The 17518-nt window shown below is 27.1% G+C and overlaps 1 protein-coding gene across 1 annotated transcript in view; it reads left to right on the forward strand.

The window, feature by feature from the left end:
• Positions 1-522: 522 nt before the first annotated feature.
• The window catches only part of LOC129958821 (tripartite motif-containing protein 2-like), a 118274-nt gene continuing 101278 nt past the window's right edge, over positions 523-17518 (forward strand). The window contains exon 1 of the mRNA XM_056071519.1: positions 523-720. The gene's annotated coding sequence lies outside the window, so the exon portion shown is untranslated. The remainder of the gene's footprint in view (positions 721-17518) is intronic.

Raw genomic sequence — 17518 nt, forward strand, 5'->3', positions numbered from 1 at the left:
ATTTTTTTCACTGTAATTTAGAATGAATCTACAGTACTCTTTATTTGGAGAGTTTTACTAGGACAAACAAACAGCATTCGATTTCAAATCTCTCTAATGTGATTGATTGAATCGAGATAACTATGGAAACATAACGTTTCATGTTTGTTATTTTCAAAAAAAAAAAAGTTAAATTAAAAAAAAATCGTTTCCAAGATACGAATTTTTCAATATATTTTTAATGCACGCCAGGAAGAGCAGCCAACGGTCATTATAAGGAAAAGAATGAAAAGCTTTACCCCTATCACAGCAGCGGGAAACCCTTCCCTGCAAATTCAAAACTTGTAGTGCGTTTTAAAAAAAATCCCTCGCTATTCATCCTGCTTGTTGACCGTGAATCATCTTCAAAAAAAAAAAAAAAGTTTCCATCAACCGCGCCCATTGATGCGGCTTGGCTGGTAAACCTGCTTGGCGAATTCAGAAACTCGCCAATATTTGGTAACCATATCTCACCGTCACATTCTCTAGCAAGATGACGATTGCAGTACCATACAGTTACCGGGTTTCGTGCGTAACTGTATCGTGATCCCGACTCAGTCGAGCTCCGAGTATTTTAAAGTTTAAAATGGGAATAGAATTGAAAATATTCCTTCAAACTGCCACTTTTTTATGCTATAATATTTAACTGAGCTATTTTTAGCTCTAATATTTTTTTAGCAAGGATAAAGTTGACATCGCTGGGTAAGTTAATTTTGTTTTTCGAACTCCGCTTTTTACTATTTATATCGGTATTCTGTTATAATGTGGAAAAAAATCACAGAAATAATTTACATATATATGCAAGTTTATCTTTGCAAATACGTTTTCATTTTGATAAAAGAATTGAATTTTCTATTTTGATAAAAGAATTGAAATTTTTGCTGGTGAGAGAAAATAACAAGATATCGAAATTATTTTTAATGCATTTTTTTAAATTATTTTTTCTATGTTTTAAATAATAAAGGAGAACTTTTTATGCATAAGCTTTCATAATGTTTATTTAAATTTTAAAAGCACGTTCTTTTTTTTTTCTTTGTGAAATAGCCTTTTACCCGCAAACTTTATATAAATATATTGAAAATGCATATTATCGTTGAAGAAAAGTGAACAAATAAGCTATTAAAATAATATTAATACTCTTGCAGATTAATTGTGAAAGAAAATAGTTTGCAATAATTTAAAAATGTTCGAAATAAAAATTACTGAAAATTTTTAAAGGTCAGTCTAGTCGTCCATCCATTTCGGTCATTTCTTAGACGTTTTTGTTTTTTTTAAGCTTTTTTTTTCTTAATTAGGAAAAGTTTAACGTGTCTATTATCTTTGAAATATTATGTACCGATTTAAAAATTGACCATTAAAATCTCTTCATTCGTAAAAGTCTTTTAAATTGCTACTTTGCTTGCATTTTAATTTATTTGGAAATATAACATGGTTTTCAGTGTTCTGGGGAATTAAGCTCCTTATTTTAATTTTTATTCATTTATTCGAAAAAGAGAAATAGTTGAAAATTTTTAATCAAGCGATTTAAAAAATATCATGTAATATCGGAAGGACAGTATGAAGAGAGTTAAAAACTATTTTATCGATTGCAGCTAATGTCAATCATAAAGTAAAAAGTTCCATAAAAACTTATTGAATCTGTAGAAAAGACTTTTTTAGAGAAAACTAAAATTAACTTTCAACTTTCGTTCTTTTCTAGATTATCAAATTCCTTCTTTTAATAAAACAGATTTCTTATTTTAAATTTTTGAATCCATGTTGATTGTCAGATAATCCTATCCAATTAAAAAAAAAACAACATTTTTTTTTTATTTTGAAAAATAGATTTTATACATTCAACAAAGCAATTGATTTGACTGAATATCCATAATCCATAATTCCTACCTTGCCTTGCATTCATATTAAAAAGAATTATCTGTTGTTTAAAAGTTTTTTAAATATTTTTTTTTCAATTGCAGTATGAAGAGTATTGATTTAAATATCATAATTTTTGAAAAATCTGTGCTGGGAAAGTAATTGTTATAGAAATGAAGCAAGCCTAACCGTAAAATAATGGTTTTCCTATTACACTGTTTGAATTTGGAAAGGAAGTGAACATCTATAAAATTATTATGAAAAGGAATTAAACTTGCATATTTATTTTAAATAATTTTCTAAATTTTTAACAATGAGCCTTACTAAACTTTATTTAAAGAATTTATCATCCATAAATAAAATATACTAAAAAATCGGTATGAATAAATATACTCCTAATCCACTGCAAACATTTAAATTGTCTTATTAAGAAAAAGATTATGATAAATAATACTTTTTTTTAATAATTAATTCTATCTAAACTACATTGAAACAAATGACTATAACGGTAGTATAATGGAAGATTGAAATAACTTTAAAAGCGATAATAATAGAGGTCGTTACGATTTGTTTTGAAGACTTGTTTGAATAAATAATCATTTCTTGTTTGAAATGGATGATTGATTTTGTATTGTTTGGAGAAACGTGGTAACGCGAGAGGAACACTGCTGTTTTTTTAAGTAAATAATTCTCCGATTTACAGAGCTTTTATTAAAATGTATATGAATGTATGTGTACATTCTTAATATTAAGATTAAATTATTTTATATTATAAAGTATTTTTCCATATGATACGTTCAATGGAGTAAAATGCATTCTATACCATGTATTTTTCTTTAAAAAGTTTGAAATATGTATTTAAATATATGATATGCATTCCTTAGGCATTCACGAGCTTCATTTATTTTCAAAATTTATAATTCGAATTATTTTTGCTTTAGCGAGGCAATTAAATGAATTTCGAAACGCCATTCTAATAACCATTGGATTTCAAATTATCCTTCTTTTTATTTCATTAAAAGAATCGTCATTTATTTTCTATATCTTTCATTTTAAAATCGATCTTTTCAACAAACTCTTTCACTAACTTTTCCCAAAGTATATTTTTTAATGCCCTGCATAATATAAAATAACAAATTTAATTATTATTTTTACCATGTCTTTTGTAAGTATATATATGTAATTTATAATAATTTATATATAGTTGTATAAGTAATGTGTAATAACTTATAAATATGCAAAAACGTGAAAATGAAACATATATTTCCTTCTTTGCCATAATATCGAATACCTGACATAATATATGATAAGGAATAAAGCATAATATTGAAGCCTGCACTTCATACACTGCTGATAACATATATTATTTTTATAATATTAAATTTTTCCGTACATCGATTTTTCTCTTGATATCACAAAATGTGACTATATTGTGTAATGTTGCCAACCTTAACGTCTTTGTAAATATATTATTCAATATTTTTGAACAATTAAAGTAGTCACTAGAATATTTTTTGTGTGAGGATTTCGAGTGCTTTTACGAACAAAAGGCATTAAATTATAAGCTGTGATTTTTAAAGAAACGTGTGGGTTTAATTCTACACAATTTTTCATTTGTCGTCTTCCGTTAGATGATCTACCACATCTTTCATTAGTTGCACAAGTTGGTGAGAAAGTTAACGCATTTCTTCACCGCTAAAGGTCAAACAGAAGCTAGCGAGAAACAAGTTGATGATAAAGAAGATGTAGACCGGAACAGTAATGTGTTTTTCTTTGGCAAAAAAAAGTCGAGATTTTATCCTCTTTGTTTGTTTACATTCCCATGCGTTTGTTTCGAAATGAAAAGAGTGCCACGCTTCTGTTTTGTTATCTGAACTTGCATCGTGATGCTGTTTCTTTTTCAATTTGAAAGACTCAAACAAAACGCCTCCATTTTATTTTTTTTAATTGGATACGTTGGTAACCTTAAATTTCTCAATTGCGTTTTAAAGGTTATTCTGTGAATACTGAAAAAGAGGAAAAAACAAAAAATATAATGCAAATTATAGTTTTCTACAATGATGTAAGGGTAAGATTTACGCCCTGTTTTGAAAGTGCAAAGGGTTGTTTGGCCATGGACCAGTAACTTTCTGCCTGAAGTGATGACAAGAAAGACGAAGCCTTAGCCGTAAATTTATCCAAACATTCACAGCATGCCAGCAAATTCACATTTAACACCGACGTTTTTAGCTTGAACCAAATTCGGCAACATAGTGGTCCATGGCAAAAATTTCGATCCTCCGTGACAGACATAAAGAAAATAAAGACTTCTTTGGAATGAGTTGATGACCCTGAGTTTCTAAATGATGTTTAAATGTAATTCGGTGAATGCTGAAACAGAAGAAAAAGCAAAAATATATTGCAAATTATAATTTCCTTCAGTGTAATGGTAAGATTTACGCCCTGTTTTGAAATTACACAAGGATTGTTTGGCCATGGACCAGTAACTTTCAGCTAGTGTGATGACAAGAATGACGAAGTTGTACCCGTGAATTTATTCAAATACTCACCCATGTCAGCAAATTCACGTTTAATATCGACGTTTTTAACGTGAACTAAATTCGGCAACACAGGATCGTGGCAGTATCTCTATCCTGTATTCTCGGTAGATCGTGGTAGAATTTCCTGTCATCTATCCTCCAGTCTGAAAACGAGATTATGTCGCGATGTCTCGGCATAGCTGATACGATAAAAGATCAGCATTTTTATTTAATTTTATTTTATGTAATAAATGTGGAAAAACTTTTCAATATTTTATTAACTTTTCCAAATAAGGCATGAATCTTTTTTTTCCAAAATATTTTCAGTTTTTGCATTTTGACAAACTTTTGACAGTTCTTGGAAAATTTTCTCATCATGAAATCGTTTTCTGTGACGGTATCGAGAATTATTCACCCGATTCACTCTTTCGTTTAAAACTTGTTTTAGAAAAGTATAAAAGAAATGTTTGAACTCTTTTAAGTTTGTTTTCCTTTTCTATTTAGTTTGCATGTACGTATACTAGTATGCATTTTAGGTTAAATTGTCTCTATTCAAAAGAAAAATTCTTGTACTGATCTCAAAGATTTTATTCATGGGAAAAATTGGAACATTCATTTCTGGATTCAAGTTCAAAGAAATTAAAAAATATTTATGTATTTAGAAAAAGTAAAAATACCAAATTGAACGAAAATATAAATATATAAGTTAAGATAACTGTAATGTAATAAACAGAAATATTGCAAATATCTTTGAAACAACGTTTGAATGACTGGTAAGATAAAAATATATTTTTTTAAAATTCTACAATTTATTTACTTTTCATTTGAAACAATAAACCGTCTTCCTAAAATATTTCATTTCTTATATCTATCTATCAAAGTCAAAAACTCGTATGAAAGCATTGTTCTGGTCTTATACATTTGCTCTGTCCAAAACACAGGTGATGCTTACAGTTAAGTATTGGGGAAAAAATTAGATAGCTTTCTAAATCTAATGCAATTACTGTAGTTCAACAAAAATATGTGCTGTATTACTATTCTTTTTCACCTTTTTCTTGCATTTTAGAATAATTCCTCTTAATATTTTAGATTAAAAATATTTTAATAATGTCTTATGAATTTTACAAGAAGATTTTAATCTTGCTCTAATTTTCGTTCTTTTAGTGCATTTCTTAATCTTTTGAAAATCTTTTACTTCTTTGCTAGAAAATAATATTTATAAGTCTGGAATAATATAAATAAGTCTGGAAATATTTACTAAAAAAATTCTGATCTAATTTTTTTGTCATTAAGTTAAGGGGATTTCCTTTTTAATTCATATTCCTAAATACTGAAGAAAGTACTTCATCTTTATGTATTAAATTTAGTTAAAATTTTTCTTTTCAAATCTAAACAATGCATCCAACCCAAAAGCCTACATTATTTTGTTTTCTTTCAAAAATTGAACGCTAGAATTTTATAATTGCTCACATATTTAATTTCAAACTTTTCGTCTAAAAGAGTTTTTTTTAATTTTATTTTTCTGTTTTTGGTCGAACATAAAGGTAATATCTTGTACTAAAATTTCCTATTTTTTATGCTCTCGGCTTTCTTGAAATACGTGCTTATTTCCATTTTTTGAAATGTCGCCTTACTCTTGTTTCCGAAATTCATTCCGTTCGGGTTTTTCACACAATGCAGTATTTCGAAAGGCTACGCTTTGAATAAAAAGAAGACAAATTTGAATTATTTTCGTCATGTAAATGTGTAATAGCTTTTCTCGTGTTATCGCACTTTTTAGTCAGTTTCTTTTTTGCCTTATTATTAAAATTGCATAAAAACATGTAAAGTTTCATGTATTATTTCATAATTTTGCAACAGACCCATTATATTAAAGAATGTAATTCCAGTATTTTAAATTTTAGTGACCGTAACCTAATTTAATTTTATCGGCAATTTCTTCTCCTTTTTGTAAAAAAATTGCTTTCAACAAATAAATTTGACATACAATTTCGAATAAACGAAACGCTGAAATAGGCGCAATCAGTTTCCAAGTTTGTATTTAAAAATTTACCTTAACTTTTTTTTTAAAGAGAACTTTAACAGAAGTAATTTCAAAAGAGCTCAAAATATTTCTTTAGTTATTGCATAAGAATGTATCTTATGTAAAAATAGGCTACAAAAATAACACCACTTTTGACAACAAAACGGTCCCATTATTAAGGAAATTTTGTCTTGGCCCCTAAAAAAATTATTTATTCTTCAAATAAATAATTAAAAAATAAGGAATTATTTTTATAATTCAAGCGTTCTTGCATTTATTACTGACTGCAAAGATTTTTTTTAAAAAAAAAGCAATAAACCTATTTTCCTTATGTTCAACTCAAATATAAAAGATAATGAATTATTCCCACACTTTTGGAAACTTTTTATGATGAGGATGAAAATATGTTCTTTTTTTCAATTCTGAATGGAATTCTCATTCTTCTTTTTAATTTATTTTGTATTTAAATATGTGAACTTTTTAAGATGCAAATGCAATGAAACAAATTTTTTGTACTTCGTTTGATTCGACATTAATTTGAATATAATATCCATTGAGTTATTGATAGCTGGTTAATAAAGCTGTGATATATGTTTGTAAAGCCCATCTTAATAAAAAAATACATGATTTATTTTAGATTCTGTTAGGAATTTCCACATTTTGAAATAATTATTTAAATATGCAAAATATTAAAATTACATGAAGTAAAATATTTTATATGAATATGTCTGAGTACTATCATTTACCAATGAAAGAGTGCTTGTAAATTTAAGAAGAAAAGATTCTAATAGAATTCAATTTTGGTATAAAATTTTCCCACGATATTAGATTCGGTGCTGAATTCTCGTTTCGTAAGATGATTCTTAAAATATGTAAAGTATTAGAATGGCATAAAGCAAAACAATGATCTTGGTAGAATTCAATTGTTACATCGGAAACGATTTCGGATTTTTTGTAGAATTTTCTTATCTTGAATTAAAAAAAATGTAATGCATTAAAATCACATGCATGCCTTTATAAAAATGTAAAATAGTAAAATCGCCTGTAGTACAATAACTTCCTTTAAACACTACGATTTATAAATAAAAGTGTGTTGACGGATTTCAGAAATAAAAATTGTGGTAAAATTCAATTTTGGAATAGAAAAAGAAGCGGGGAAATTTTTCTGTGACTTTGGATACTATGCGAGATTTTAATTTCATAAAATGGTGTTTTTTTTAAATATGTAAAATATTAAAAAGGCATACGATAAAGTCAGAATAAAAGGCTCTGGTGTAGTTCATTTCTAACATAAAAGGAGATTTTTGATTCTTTGTGGAATTCTCACTTCTTTCATGGAAAATTTCCAATTAGGCAGATTAGGTAACTACCTATAGCCTCTAGGTTAAAATAAGGTTGTAAGCTGATGCAAATGTGCTTTATTTTCCTAGCTAGTTATTAAATCTTTGTAAAAATTACAAATTCTATGAATAATAAAATATAAAGACAATATTAACTCTTTACCAATATAATTGGTCAAATTCCTGTATATTTCATTACGTTCACTTAGTTATTAGAATATATATAACGCGAAGCATGTGCTTCAATTATATTATCCACAAATGTGGATGGCGGGCCATCTGATGACATAATAGATAAATTTTAAAAAATACAAATAAATTTTTAAAAATTTTAAAACAATACAAATAATAAATAAATACAAATATATATTTAGTTACTAAAATAAAAAATATCATTATTATATAATTTATATATATTTAGTTACTAAAATAAAAAAATTATTAATCTAAAATAAATCATTAACATGTTGAAAATGTGCTGAAATGTGTAAAATAATTTGGTCCTCTAATTAAAGGATAGGCATCATAATGTTCACGGCCTATAGCCACAGAATTTCAAAATCCCTCACAGAATTTCTTGAAATATATTTTTAAATATGTGAAATGTTAACACTCCATTTAATAAACCAACTTGTTTAAGTACTGCCATTTATCAATAAAAGAGCGTAACTAGTATTAACCAGAAAAGGCCCAAGGGGGGATTCAGTTTTAATGCAAAAAGACGCCAAATTTCCCCACCAGTCTTCAAGTGATTTAACGATTCTAAATATTCATATCACGTTTTGATCTCTTAATACGGGGAGAACGTGTCCGCGCCTAAGTTCCGGGAACAAAAATTGAATTCATATATTCCAAGAATATTCGTATTCATTTGGGATTCATGACGATTTGAAAACATCAAAGGGGATTAATCCACGTTTGGCAGGATCTATCGTGAACTTTTCAGCCCCCAAAAAGAAGTCCACTGCATTGACGCTTATTTTTAACTCTACGCTCTCTTTCTATTTAAGATTCTGTTTCGATTTCAGCCGAATAAACTGGTTGAATTCCTTCCGTTTTTTAAAAAAGTCATTTTAGCATTTAAATGTATTCTCTCCAAATAAATTGTGTGATTTTTTTATTTTTTTATTTTCAAAGAAAGTTTTCTGGAATTTAAATTCAATGCTATTTAAATACAGTAGGTTGTAAGCGAAAAATTTAAAGCTAAGTTCTTCAAATTAGTTATTGATAAATTTCCTGTATACGTTCCAATAATCTATGTTGTGTGAAAAATAAGTTTGAAATAAAAGTAACTGATGTTTAATCCGGTAGAAATTTCTTCCTAAATAATAACGCAGAAGTTACATAAAATCTTTATCAAACTATTCGTCACTGTTTAATATCAGATATGTTAAATTTTGATAATTAATGAAAGTCTGTATTACTTCAGAAACGTTTCAAATATTACAGACAAGGAAACGTTAAATGTGCAAGCTCTGAATACATTGAAATTTGTGATTCAAATTTTGAAATTACTGTTCTGCTATTGAATTTTTCAAAATCTGAATCCATTAAAGATTTGGGCATAAAACATGTTATATCATTCTTATCACTTTTATAACAATTGTTTTCTGATTGAAAATGTTTTGTTCAGATTTTTCATATCGAATTATTTTATATATAACTGTTATATAATACAGGATCTAGTCTATTCTAATACGAAAATTTCATGTTTCAGTCTGCTTTCTGATCTATGAAATCATATTTAAATTTATATTTCTCTATCCATTTGCTGAAATCTGTTACAGTTCAATAATTACAGCAACATTTTGGTAAGAATTCACACAGCTGGATCTCCACTCTAATTGTGGACGAATAGTTAATTTCTTAACTATTAGTCTAGACATAAGCTTCTAAAGGAAAATACTTTAAATGAAGTAGAGAATTATTTGTCATGTTGTTTGAATCAATAAATGCACCAATGTAAAAATTACGAAACATAATTTTTATACATACCCCCACTCCTATTAAATATACTTAGTAAGTTTTGAAATTCTTTATTTTAAGCAACTTCACCACCTGCCCCAAAGAAGCAGCACCCGTTGAGATGGCGGAGTTTTCTCTAAAAAAATATAGAAATAGCCTAAAAAAAATGTACTTCCAAGGCTCCATTACTTTATCAGTTTTGGTCGTAAAATGGTGGAACTTTTTTTCCTGGAGTTTACTAAATATAACTGGACCAGGAGGGCTATTTAAAAATTTATATTTCATAATTCTTTCAGCTGTGTATTCATTGACTGAACTGACCTAAAAAATAATTCTTTTCTACATTTTTTTTCTATTACAAAGTATATCCCTATCTTTGAAAACTTAGAAGTTAGCCATTAGCTCATGATTACATTAATTAAGAATTCGTTTATTTTCTTAATATTAAATTCTTTCTTTTTATTTATTTATTTATTTCCATGTCTATTTTCTTAACATTCGAACACGGACATTTCGAAACCTTAAACATCCTTGATGAATCACGTACATGAACCTTTATGAAATTCATGTAGGGTTCTTACATTTTTCATTTAAGTTATAAACAATCATTAATGAATTTTTTATGCAACCTTTTGCGATTGTAATCTGAGTACCAGAGCGCGTTTCCATATTGTTGTTGCATTAATCACTTTTACTTTTATTCACTTCGTTACAGCTGGAGAATTATTTCTGTTGTTAAGCAAAACAGGATATGCTTGATTTTTAAGTTTTCGTAACAAAATCTTCTTCAATTCGTTGCCATTAATCATACTTATATCTGGTTGTGTAATTTGCATCTTTAACGAGAGGATTTCATTTATAAAAAAGCTTGGATTTAGTGAAAATAAATTCGTGATATTATATTTTCGAATGTATGCTTTGCTTTCGAAAACAATTCCTGTTACAAAATAGGGTTTTTTCAGCTGCGTAGGAAAAAAATTATTTGTTTTTCTTTTTATGTGGAAACGAGAGATTCTTTTACTGAAAAAAAAATATGATGCCTAATTAAATATGCAAGGATAAAGTTACAGGAAATAATTTTGAGATCAAATTTTGTATTATGATTTTTTTCAATCTTGTTAAGTGCTTCGGCATAATGTTGTTACTAAAGATTTTTTTGTTGCTTGTATTAAAGCTTTATTGTTAAGATAAATTTAAAAATTTATTATAAAGCAAATGCATGAAAAGACATTTACATCTTTACAACAAATATCTAAATTTATCTGAACATGAATACTTAAACAGCAAGGATAATCAAACGGAAATTATGTACTGGTGTCTTAAAATACATTTCGATTTTAATTCGAATAAAATAAATTAACCGCATAAGCAGTTTTCTGTTTTGTATTTCTTGAAATTTACTGTGTTACATTAGACTAAAAAGTAAACTTTTTAAAGCCCTCCATACAAAAAATGCCACTCGATTCATTTCAAATTAGTTTTAAAAAATATAAATGAAAAGAAGAATATGTAGTGATAATTGTTATTATAGTTAAAAACAGTTTCTTGAGATTCAGGAAAAAACAAAACTTTTAGAAGTCTTTCATATAAATAAATAAATATATAAAAAAGGCACTCAATTCATTTTAGGTGGATTTGAAGAAATGTAAGTAAATAAAATAATATATAGGATGCTATAATTATCTAATTGGTAAAAACAATTTCTTGTGATTCAGAATGGGTATTTAAAGCAAAACGACAACAAATAAATTGCATTGTTTATCCGTTCTTTATAAATGATAATCAGATATCAAACATCGTTTCTGCAGATGTTTTGAGCAAAAATTTGACATGAAAAAATCAACGCTGTTGGCAAACATTTTATTTAAACTAAAACAATTTTATACATATTATATTTTATTTGACAAATCTGCATTTACTTTTCTTTAAAAAAAGAGAGCGTAAAGCAAAATACATGTTATGAAATATATTTTGTAAATATCCAAGTGGAAATTAGGGATAATTTTAAATTATTTTTGAAATTATTGAAATGAAATAATAAATAATTTATATTAACTGAAAATAATTCAGTGACACAATTTAGATTCTTGCTAACTTGAATTTTCATTTAAATGAAAATATTTATTGCATTTCAGGGAGCAGATGTTTTTCTTTGTTTATCCGATGTTGTCCGCGTTGTTTCTTTGTTTAAACACTATCGAAATGAACTCTTAAGTTATGACTGGACTTGTTAAATATGTTCCTGCCTGGAGATTCCTGTTACGCTTTTAATCCTTTTTAAGGCATCTTATCAATGCTTTTTGCTTTTATGAAAATTCTTCAACGCTTTCTTTCGCAAGAGATTTACATGTCATTCACTTTCGGAATTATCCTTCCGGACAAGATATTTGTCAGTGTTATGCTAGTTTTGATAACTACTGGATTGTAAATTACTGCTTGGATAAAATTTTTGCTATTGCGAAACAGATAAAATAGAAGTATTAGTAAATGTTATCCCAGTTTTGATATCTAGTGGATTGTAAATTATTGCTTTGGTAGAATTTGTCAATGCAAAGCATTAGATAAAAATGCATTTTTATTTTTCAATGATTTAGTTCACTTTTATTAAAAGTAATAGAATTACATGCACAGTGGCATGATTGATTTCAATTTAAAACATACATAATCTTAGCAGTTTTAAAAATAATTATAAACATTACATATTTTATTTGAATTTTATATGCTAGATTAAATTTCGGTTTGAGGCTATACAATAAAATAATTTTGAATTTTATTAAAAAGATATGCTTATTTTTTTAATACTCTACTAATAATTTTAGCTAAAGGAATAAATTTACTATAACCAAAATTAATTGGATGATCTAATTTTCTTTTAAAGTTAATTTTTAGTCAAATTAATCGTATAAATTAATTTCTGGTTATGTTTTCTTGTTTGAGCTAATTTTTAGTTATATTTACTTGAACGAGTTTATTTTCGATTGAATTGAAATTGATGAAGTTCCAGAAGCATTGCATAAAATGTCATTGACTGACAACATTCAGAATGATACGTCTTGATAAAGTATTTGTATAAGATAGTTAAATGAATTAAAAAGCAGCTATTCAAAAGGCCATGAAAAACTATTATTTCAACCATATGAAATTGTTTTGCTTATCATGCTATGGATGGCTGATTTCCAAGGGTCATCAGAAATGGATGAAAACTAAGCTGTTGCTGAAATGTGAATACCCTTTCTGTTTAGAATAGTGCATTTCCAGATCATTAACTACTGTTCGTCAGTAGAAATGGGATAAATATATTTATTCAGCTGTTCAATAGGAAGTGGCCAGTACATCAGAAAGAAACAGTTTATCCATTTACAGTCTTATCAGAAGAGCTCGTTTGCGCAATAGCGTTTAGTAAAATTTTTAAATTCAAGGCCTGTTTTATTCTGGATTTCAAATATTGATTTATTTCGTATTAACGATACCATTTTATGGCTTACACATTGAATATAGTAACGGCTGAAATAATTGCTATTACAGTATCACTTTTTTAGTTTGGATTTCACAGCTTTCATGGCTTGTATATTTGTATTACTGAGAGCAGCTGATACAACTTTCTGCGTATTTCCCCATTCAAACCTTTCGTGAGTTTTCTCTCTATTATTTGTACTTTGTTTTTTGTGACTTCTATATTTCCTTGTGACGTTTTCCTACAGTTTCCTATTACTTCTTTTTTTCAACTGTGTTCTTTAAATTATCATTTTAGTTTAGTTTTATTTCTATCAGAAAACAAAATTTTAATGCAATAATTAAAATAATATAAAAAAGATTTTTTTATTTATTTACATATTTGGCAAAAAATGGATGGAATAAGTAAAATAATGCTACTACCTTTATTGAAACATGCTTTTAAATAATTGTGTCTTCTCAAATTTATAGATAAGCTGACATATTAATATTTTTAATACTTAATTTTATAATCTCCATTTTTTAATCGATTTAAATTTATAGGAAGAAATAATTTTTATAATTGTTTAAAATCTTGAATTAACCAAATAAATTATTATCACCTTCTCATCAAAATCGTTAAATTACACGTCATAATTAGAAAGCATTATAATGTATTGATCTACCTAGAACTGCTCTCCCTAGTATTTTATTTTTACAAATTATTTGCTGATACATATTATCTACAGACAAAACCTGAAAATAATCTTAAAAGAAAAAAGTTAAGACAAACATTTAAAAAATTTATTTTTTAATGTTTCATTTTCTTTAGCTAGATTCCTTATCACAAAAAAAAATCGATGTTTGCTTTAATATTCTAACAATTGTGAAACTGGTTGAGACATTTTCAAAAAGCACTCACGCATTTAAACTAAGTAGACGTATGAAACACTTGTTGGTAATAATTTCAAAAATCAGAAATTTTTTGATTTAAGCCCGGTTTTTCAATATTTCAAAAATGCTGCCTCTAATTGGCATTCTGGTCAGAAAACATATCGATATTTGGTTTATCATCCTGAAAATCTGTGAACTCAGTTGTGACACCTAAGAAAGCACTCACGCAGTTAATGTAAGTCAAGGTACTAGCACTTGTTCGACACCAACCAACTATATTATTAGGTATATTTGAGATATACGGCTTTATGGATTACTTGAAAGTAATTATGTTAATAGATTATGGGGCTTTTAGCAAAAGTATTGTTGCTAAATGAGGTAGATAATGGTCTTTTTAAACCGAGTAGATCATAATGCCATGAAAAATACAGAAACGTGAGGCTATTTCCTAATGGAAACTAAATATTGGTGCTTATTCAAAGAAAGTGTAATGGGTATATTCGTTTTAATACAGTAAGAAATTATTTGAATAAATGAACAATGAATAATTTAGTTCAATGAACCTAATAATTAGGAGATGAATTTTATATTAATTTGCATTTAAGAACTTGATAAAATAAAGTGAGTATTCATTAAATATATTTTATGCGACCTCTTGATAATTGATCCCCATTGGGTATGCGAGATAAAAAAAAATATCTCTGTTGTTTAAATATGCAACGTTTTTTAATTAAAATTTTGACTTTTATTTATCTACTTCATTTTATAAAATTATTTTAATTTTTGCGCTGTTTTTTTAATAAATAATTCATGTTTGATGTATTTGCTATCAGTACGAATCTCTCGATGCTTTAATTTTCTCTTTGTTGTTTAGATAGCATTATTTAGCTGTATAAATATAATTAATGTCTGACGTTTCAGTACAAAATTCTAAATATCGTGAATTGTTAAAGAAACATTACAATTTCTAAATGGCAGTAGGAATTATGATCGTATAGAATGATTAATGTATTAATTAAAAATTAGGCTTAAAATTTTTATATAATTAAGCAATTGTGTTAAACTAAATAAAAATTAAGATTATAAACCAGAAACCTTTTTAAATCTAAAAAGGAAATATATAAAAGTGAAATATTACATATATTTTATGAAAATTTATTTAGTTATTGATTCAAAGGGTAGTTCAGTTGACACAATTCGTCAATTTCATTGTATTATGAAAAGTCTAAATAATATTTTTGAAGAATTATATTAAAGATTCCTTTTTTTCGATGATTAAGAATCATTTTAATTTTTCTTCGATAAATTCTTATCTTGCATTTTTTTTCATGATTCACTACATATATTCTCATACAATAACTAGCTCATTTATTTTAAATTTCAATATTTAAAATTTGTTAAAACTAAGTAACATATTACTATCTTGCTATTTTACACGTTTTATCAAATAAAATTTAGCATAAATATAGCACAACTCATCATTTTAAATTATTACCTATTTGCTGATGCACAGTCTTAAAGTTCTGCGTGGAAATGGATATTAAATTGCTGAATTCTGAAATTTATTTCAAAAAACGTCTGCAGTTCATCTGATTAAGCAAAAAAACAACAACTCGATACGTGTTTATGCGTCGGCATAAAACATTAATTTCGAAATGCTTATCTCGCAAATTTCATTGCATATTTGTGGAATGGTGATGACCACCCCTCCCCCCCCCCCCGAAAAAGGAAAAGAAAAACTATGTACGTAACTCGCATTTAGAAAGGAAAACATCATTTAAATAGATTTCTTGTAATATTATTATCTTTCAGTAAATACTTTTTTAAATGTGCGGAACTGCATAAATGTATGCTATATTTTAAACCGTAATTTGCATGGCGATAATCATTTACTGAAATGTATTTTTTTTTTCTCATATTACTTCTTCTGTCATTAGACTATTTAATTGCAATTTTTTAAGTGAAAATTCTACGTTCCACTAAATTCTTTTATTTTAAATTCATGTATGAATTATCTCAAGTATTATTATTTAACTTTGGCGTGTAGAAAGAATTTTAAATGCACCAAAAGTATTTAAAGCTTCCAACAGTTAATTATTCTGCTACTATTAATGACAACGGTCAAATCTTTCATGGCCAAAACAATTGTTAAGCGGATGAGAGAATTGAAAGACTATGTTTTCTTTGCTGCTCTTTTTTTAATTTTATTTTTATTCATTAATATTTTGAAACCCTTTATTCAAATTTGTACAGCAATTTTTGAAGGAAACGGTAAGCATTTTAAAACTCAAAAACCTTTGCAAAGGATTGGTATATGATTTAGAGAAGTATCTAATTATTTCAACTTACGATAGGTGCTGGATTATAGATATCTTCTAATGAAAATACTTATTTTGCAATTTTAGCTTTCTTGTATAGAAGTATTGCGAAAGTAGTGTAATTATCAAAAAAATTCGAACGTGAGATTTCAACGAATCACCACATTCCAGACCTCTCTTAGTTCGAAAAACATTATGCTTGTCTGTCAAAGAATGCGGTAACTGAAAAATCGTTTGAGCTAAACAAATTAAGTTTAAAATAAGGACGTTCAAATTTGTCAGGGGGTGGGGTGGGTTGTCAAATTTTAAACGAAATCCAGTCATAGGAAATCTGATTGTTCGAGTAAAAGTGAATTTAATAACTGCAAAAAGCGAAGAGCTAAGCTGATAAAATTTGATTCACAAATTTAACTTCTAAAATATAAATTTGTATCAAATTTTGAATCAAAATGGTCAAGGTTTCACTATCTGTTCCTCTGTGCTTTCGAATGCAAGTAAATACAACAAGAAAGAAATAATTCTCTAATAAATATAGTTTAATAATATAAAAATTAAAATTATTTTTAAATCATTATTTGTCTTAATTAATTAAAGTCATTAACCAGTTTAAACCGGTTTGAAACAATCACAAGACTTCTCTATCGGTCTCTAACCTCTCTCTCTCTCTTTATATATATATTCAATTTTTCTAGCTGCCAAACAAAGTTTTGGAGCTCTATGGATTTTGAGATGAAATAACAGCTATGATATCAGGGTTCTACGTCAACCTTTTAAAACGCATCTGCTATCAAAGAAGCATGTGTAATAATAAAGCAATACTGATAAAAGCAGGTCAACCTTTTAAAAACGCATCTGCTTTCAAAGTAGCATACATAATAAAAATGCGATACTGGTAAAAGCAGGTAAAAAATACATCCAATTAAAAGATGATGATGAAAATTGCCATTTATGCTTTATTCATTGCCTACGCTATGTCGAGCTTCAAAACTCCTTAACCAAAAAAAAAAAAAAAAAAAAAAACATCATGTTCTCACATGATAATAACTCTTAATTTAATAGATTTCGGTATATTATTTTGTGACTGCAACTGTAGTTCCAGGTCAAATTTTGGTTTCAAATGATAGCCAAAACGGTTTCTAAATTGCATATTCACAC

Source organism: Argiope bruennichi, chromosome X1 (genome assembly GCF_947563725.1).
Source record: "Argiope bruennichi chromosome X1, qqArgBrue1.1, whole genome shotgun sequence".
NCBI lineage: Eukaryota > Metazoa > Arthropoda > Arachnida > Araneae > Araneidae > Argiope > Argiope bruennichi.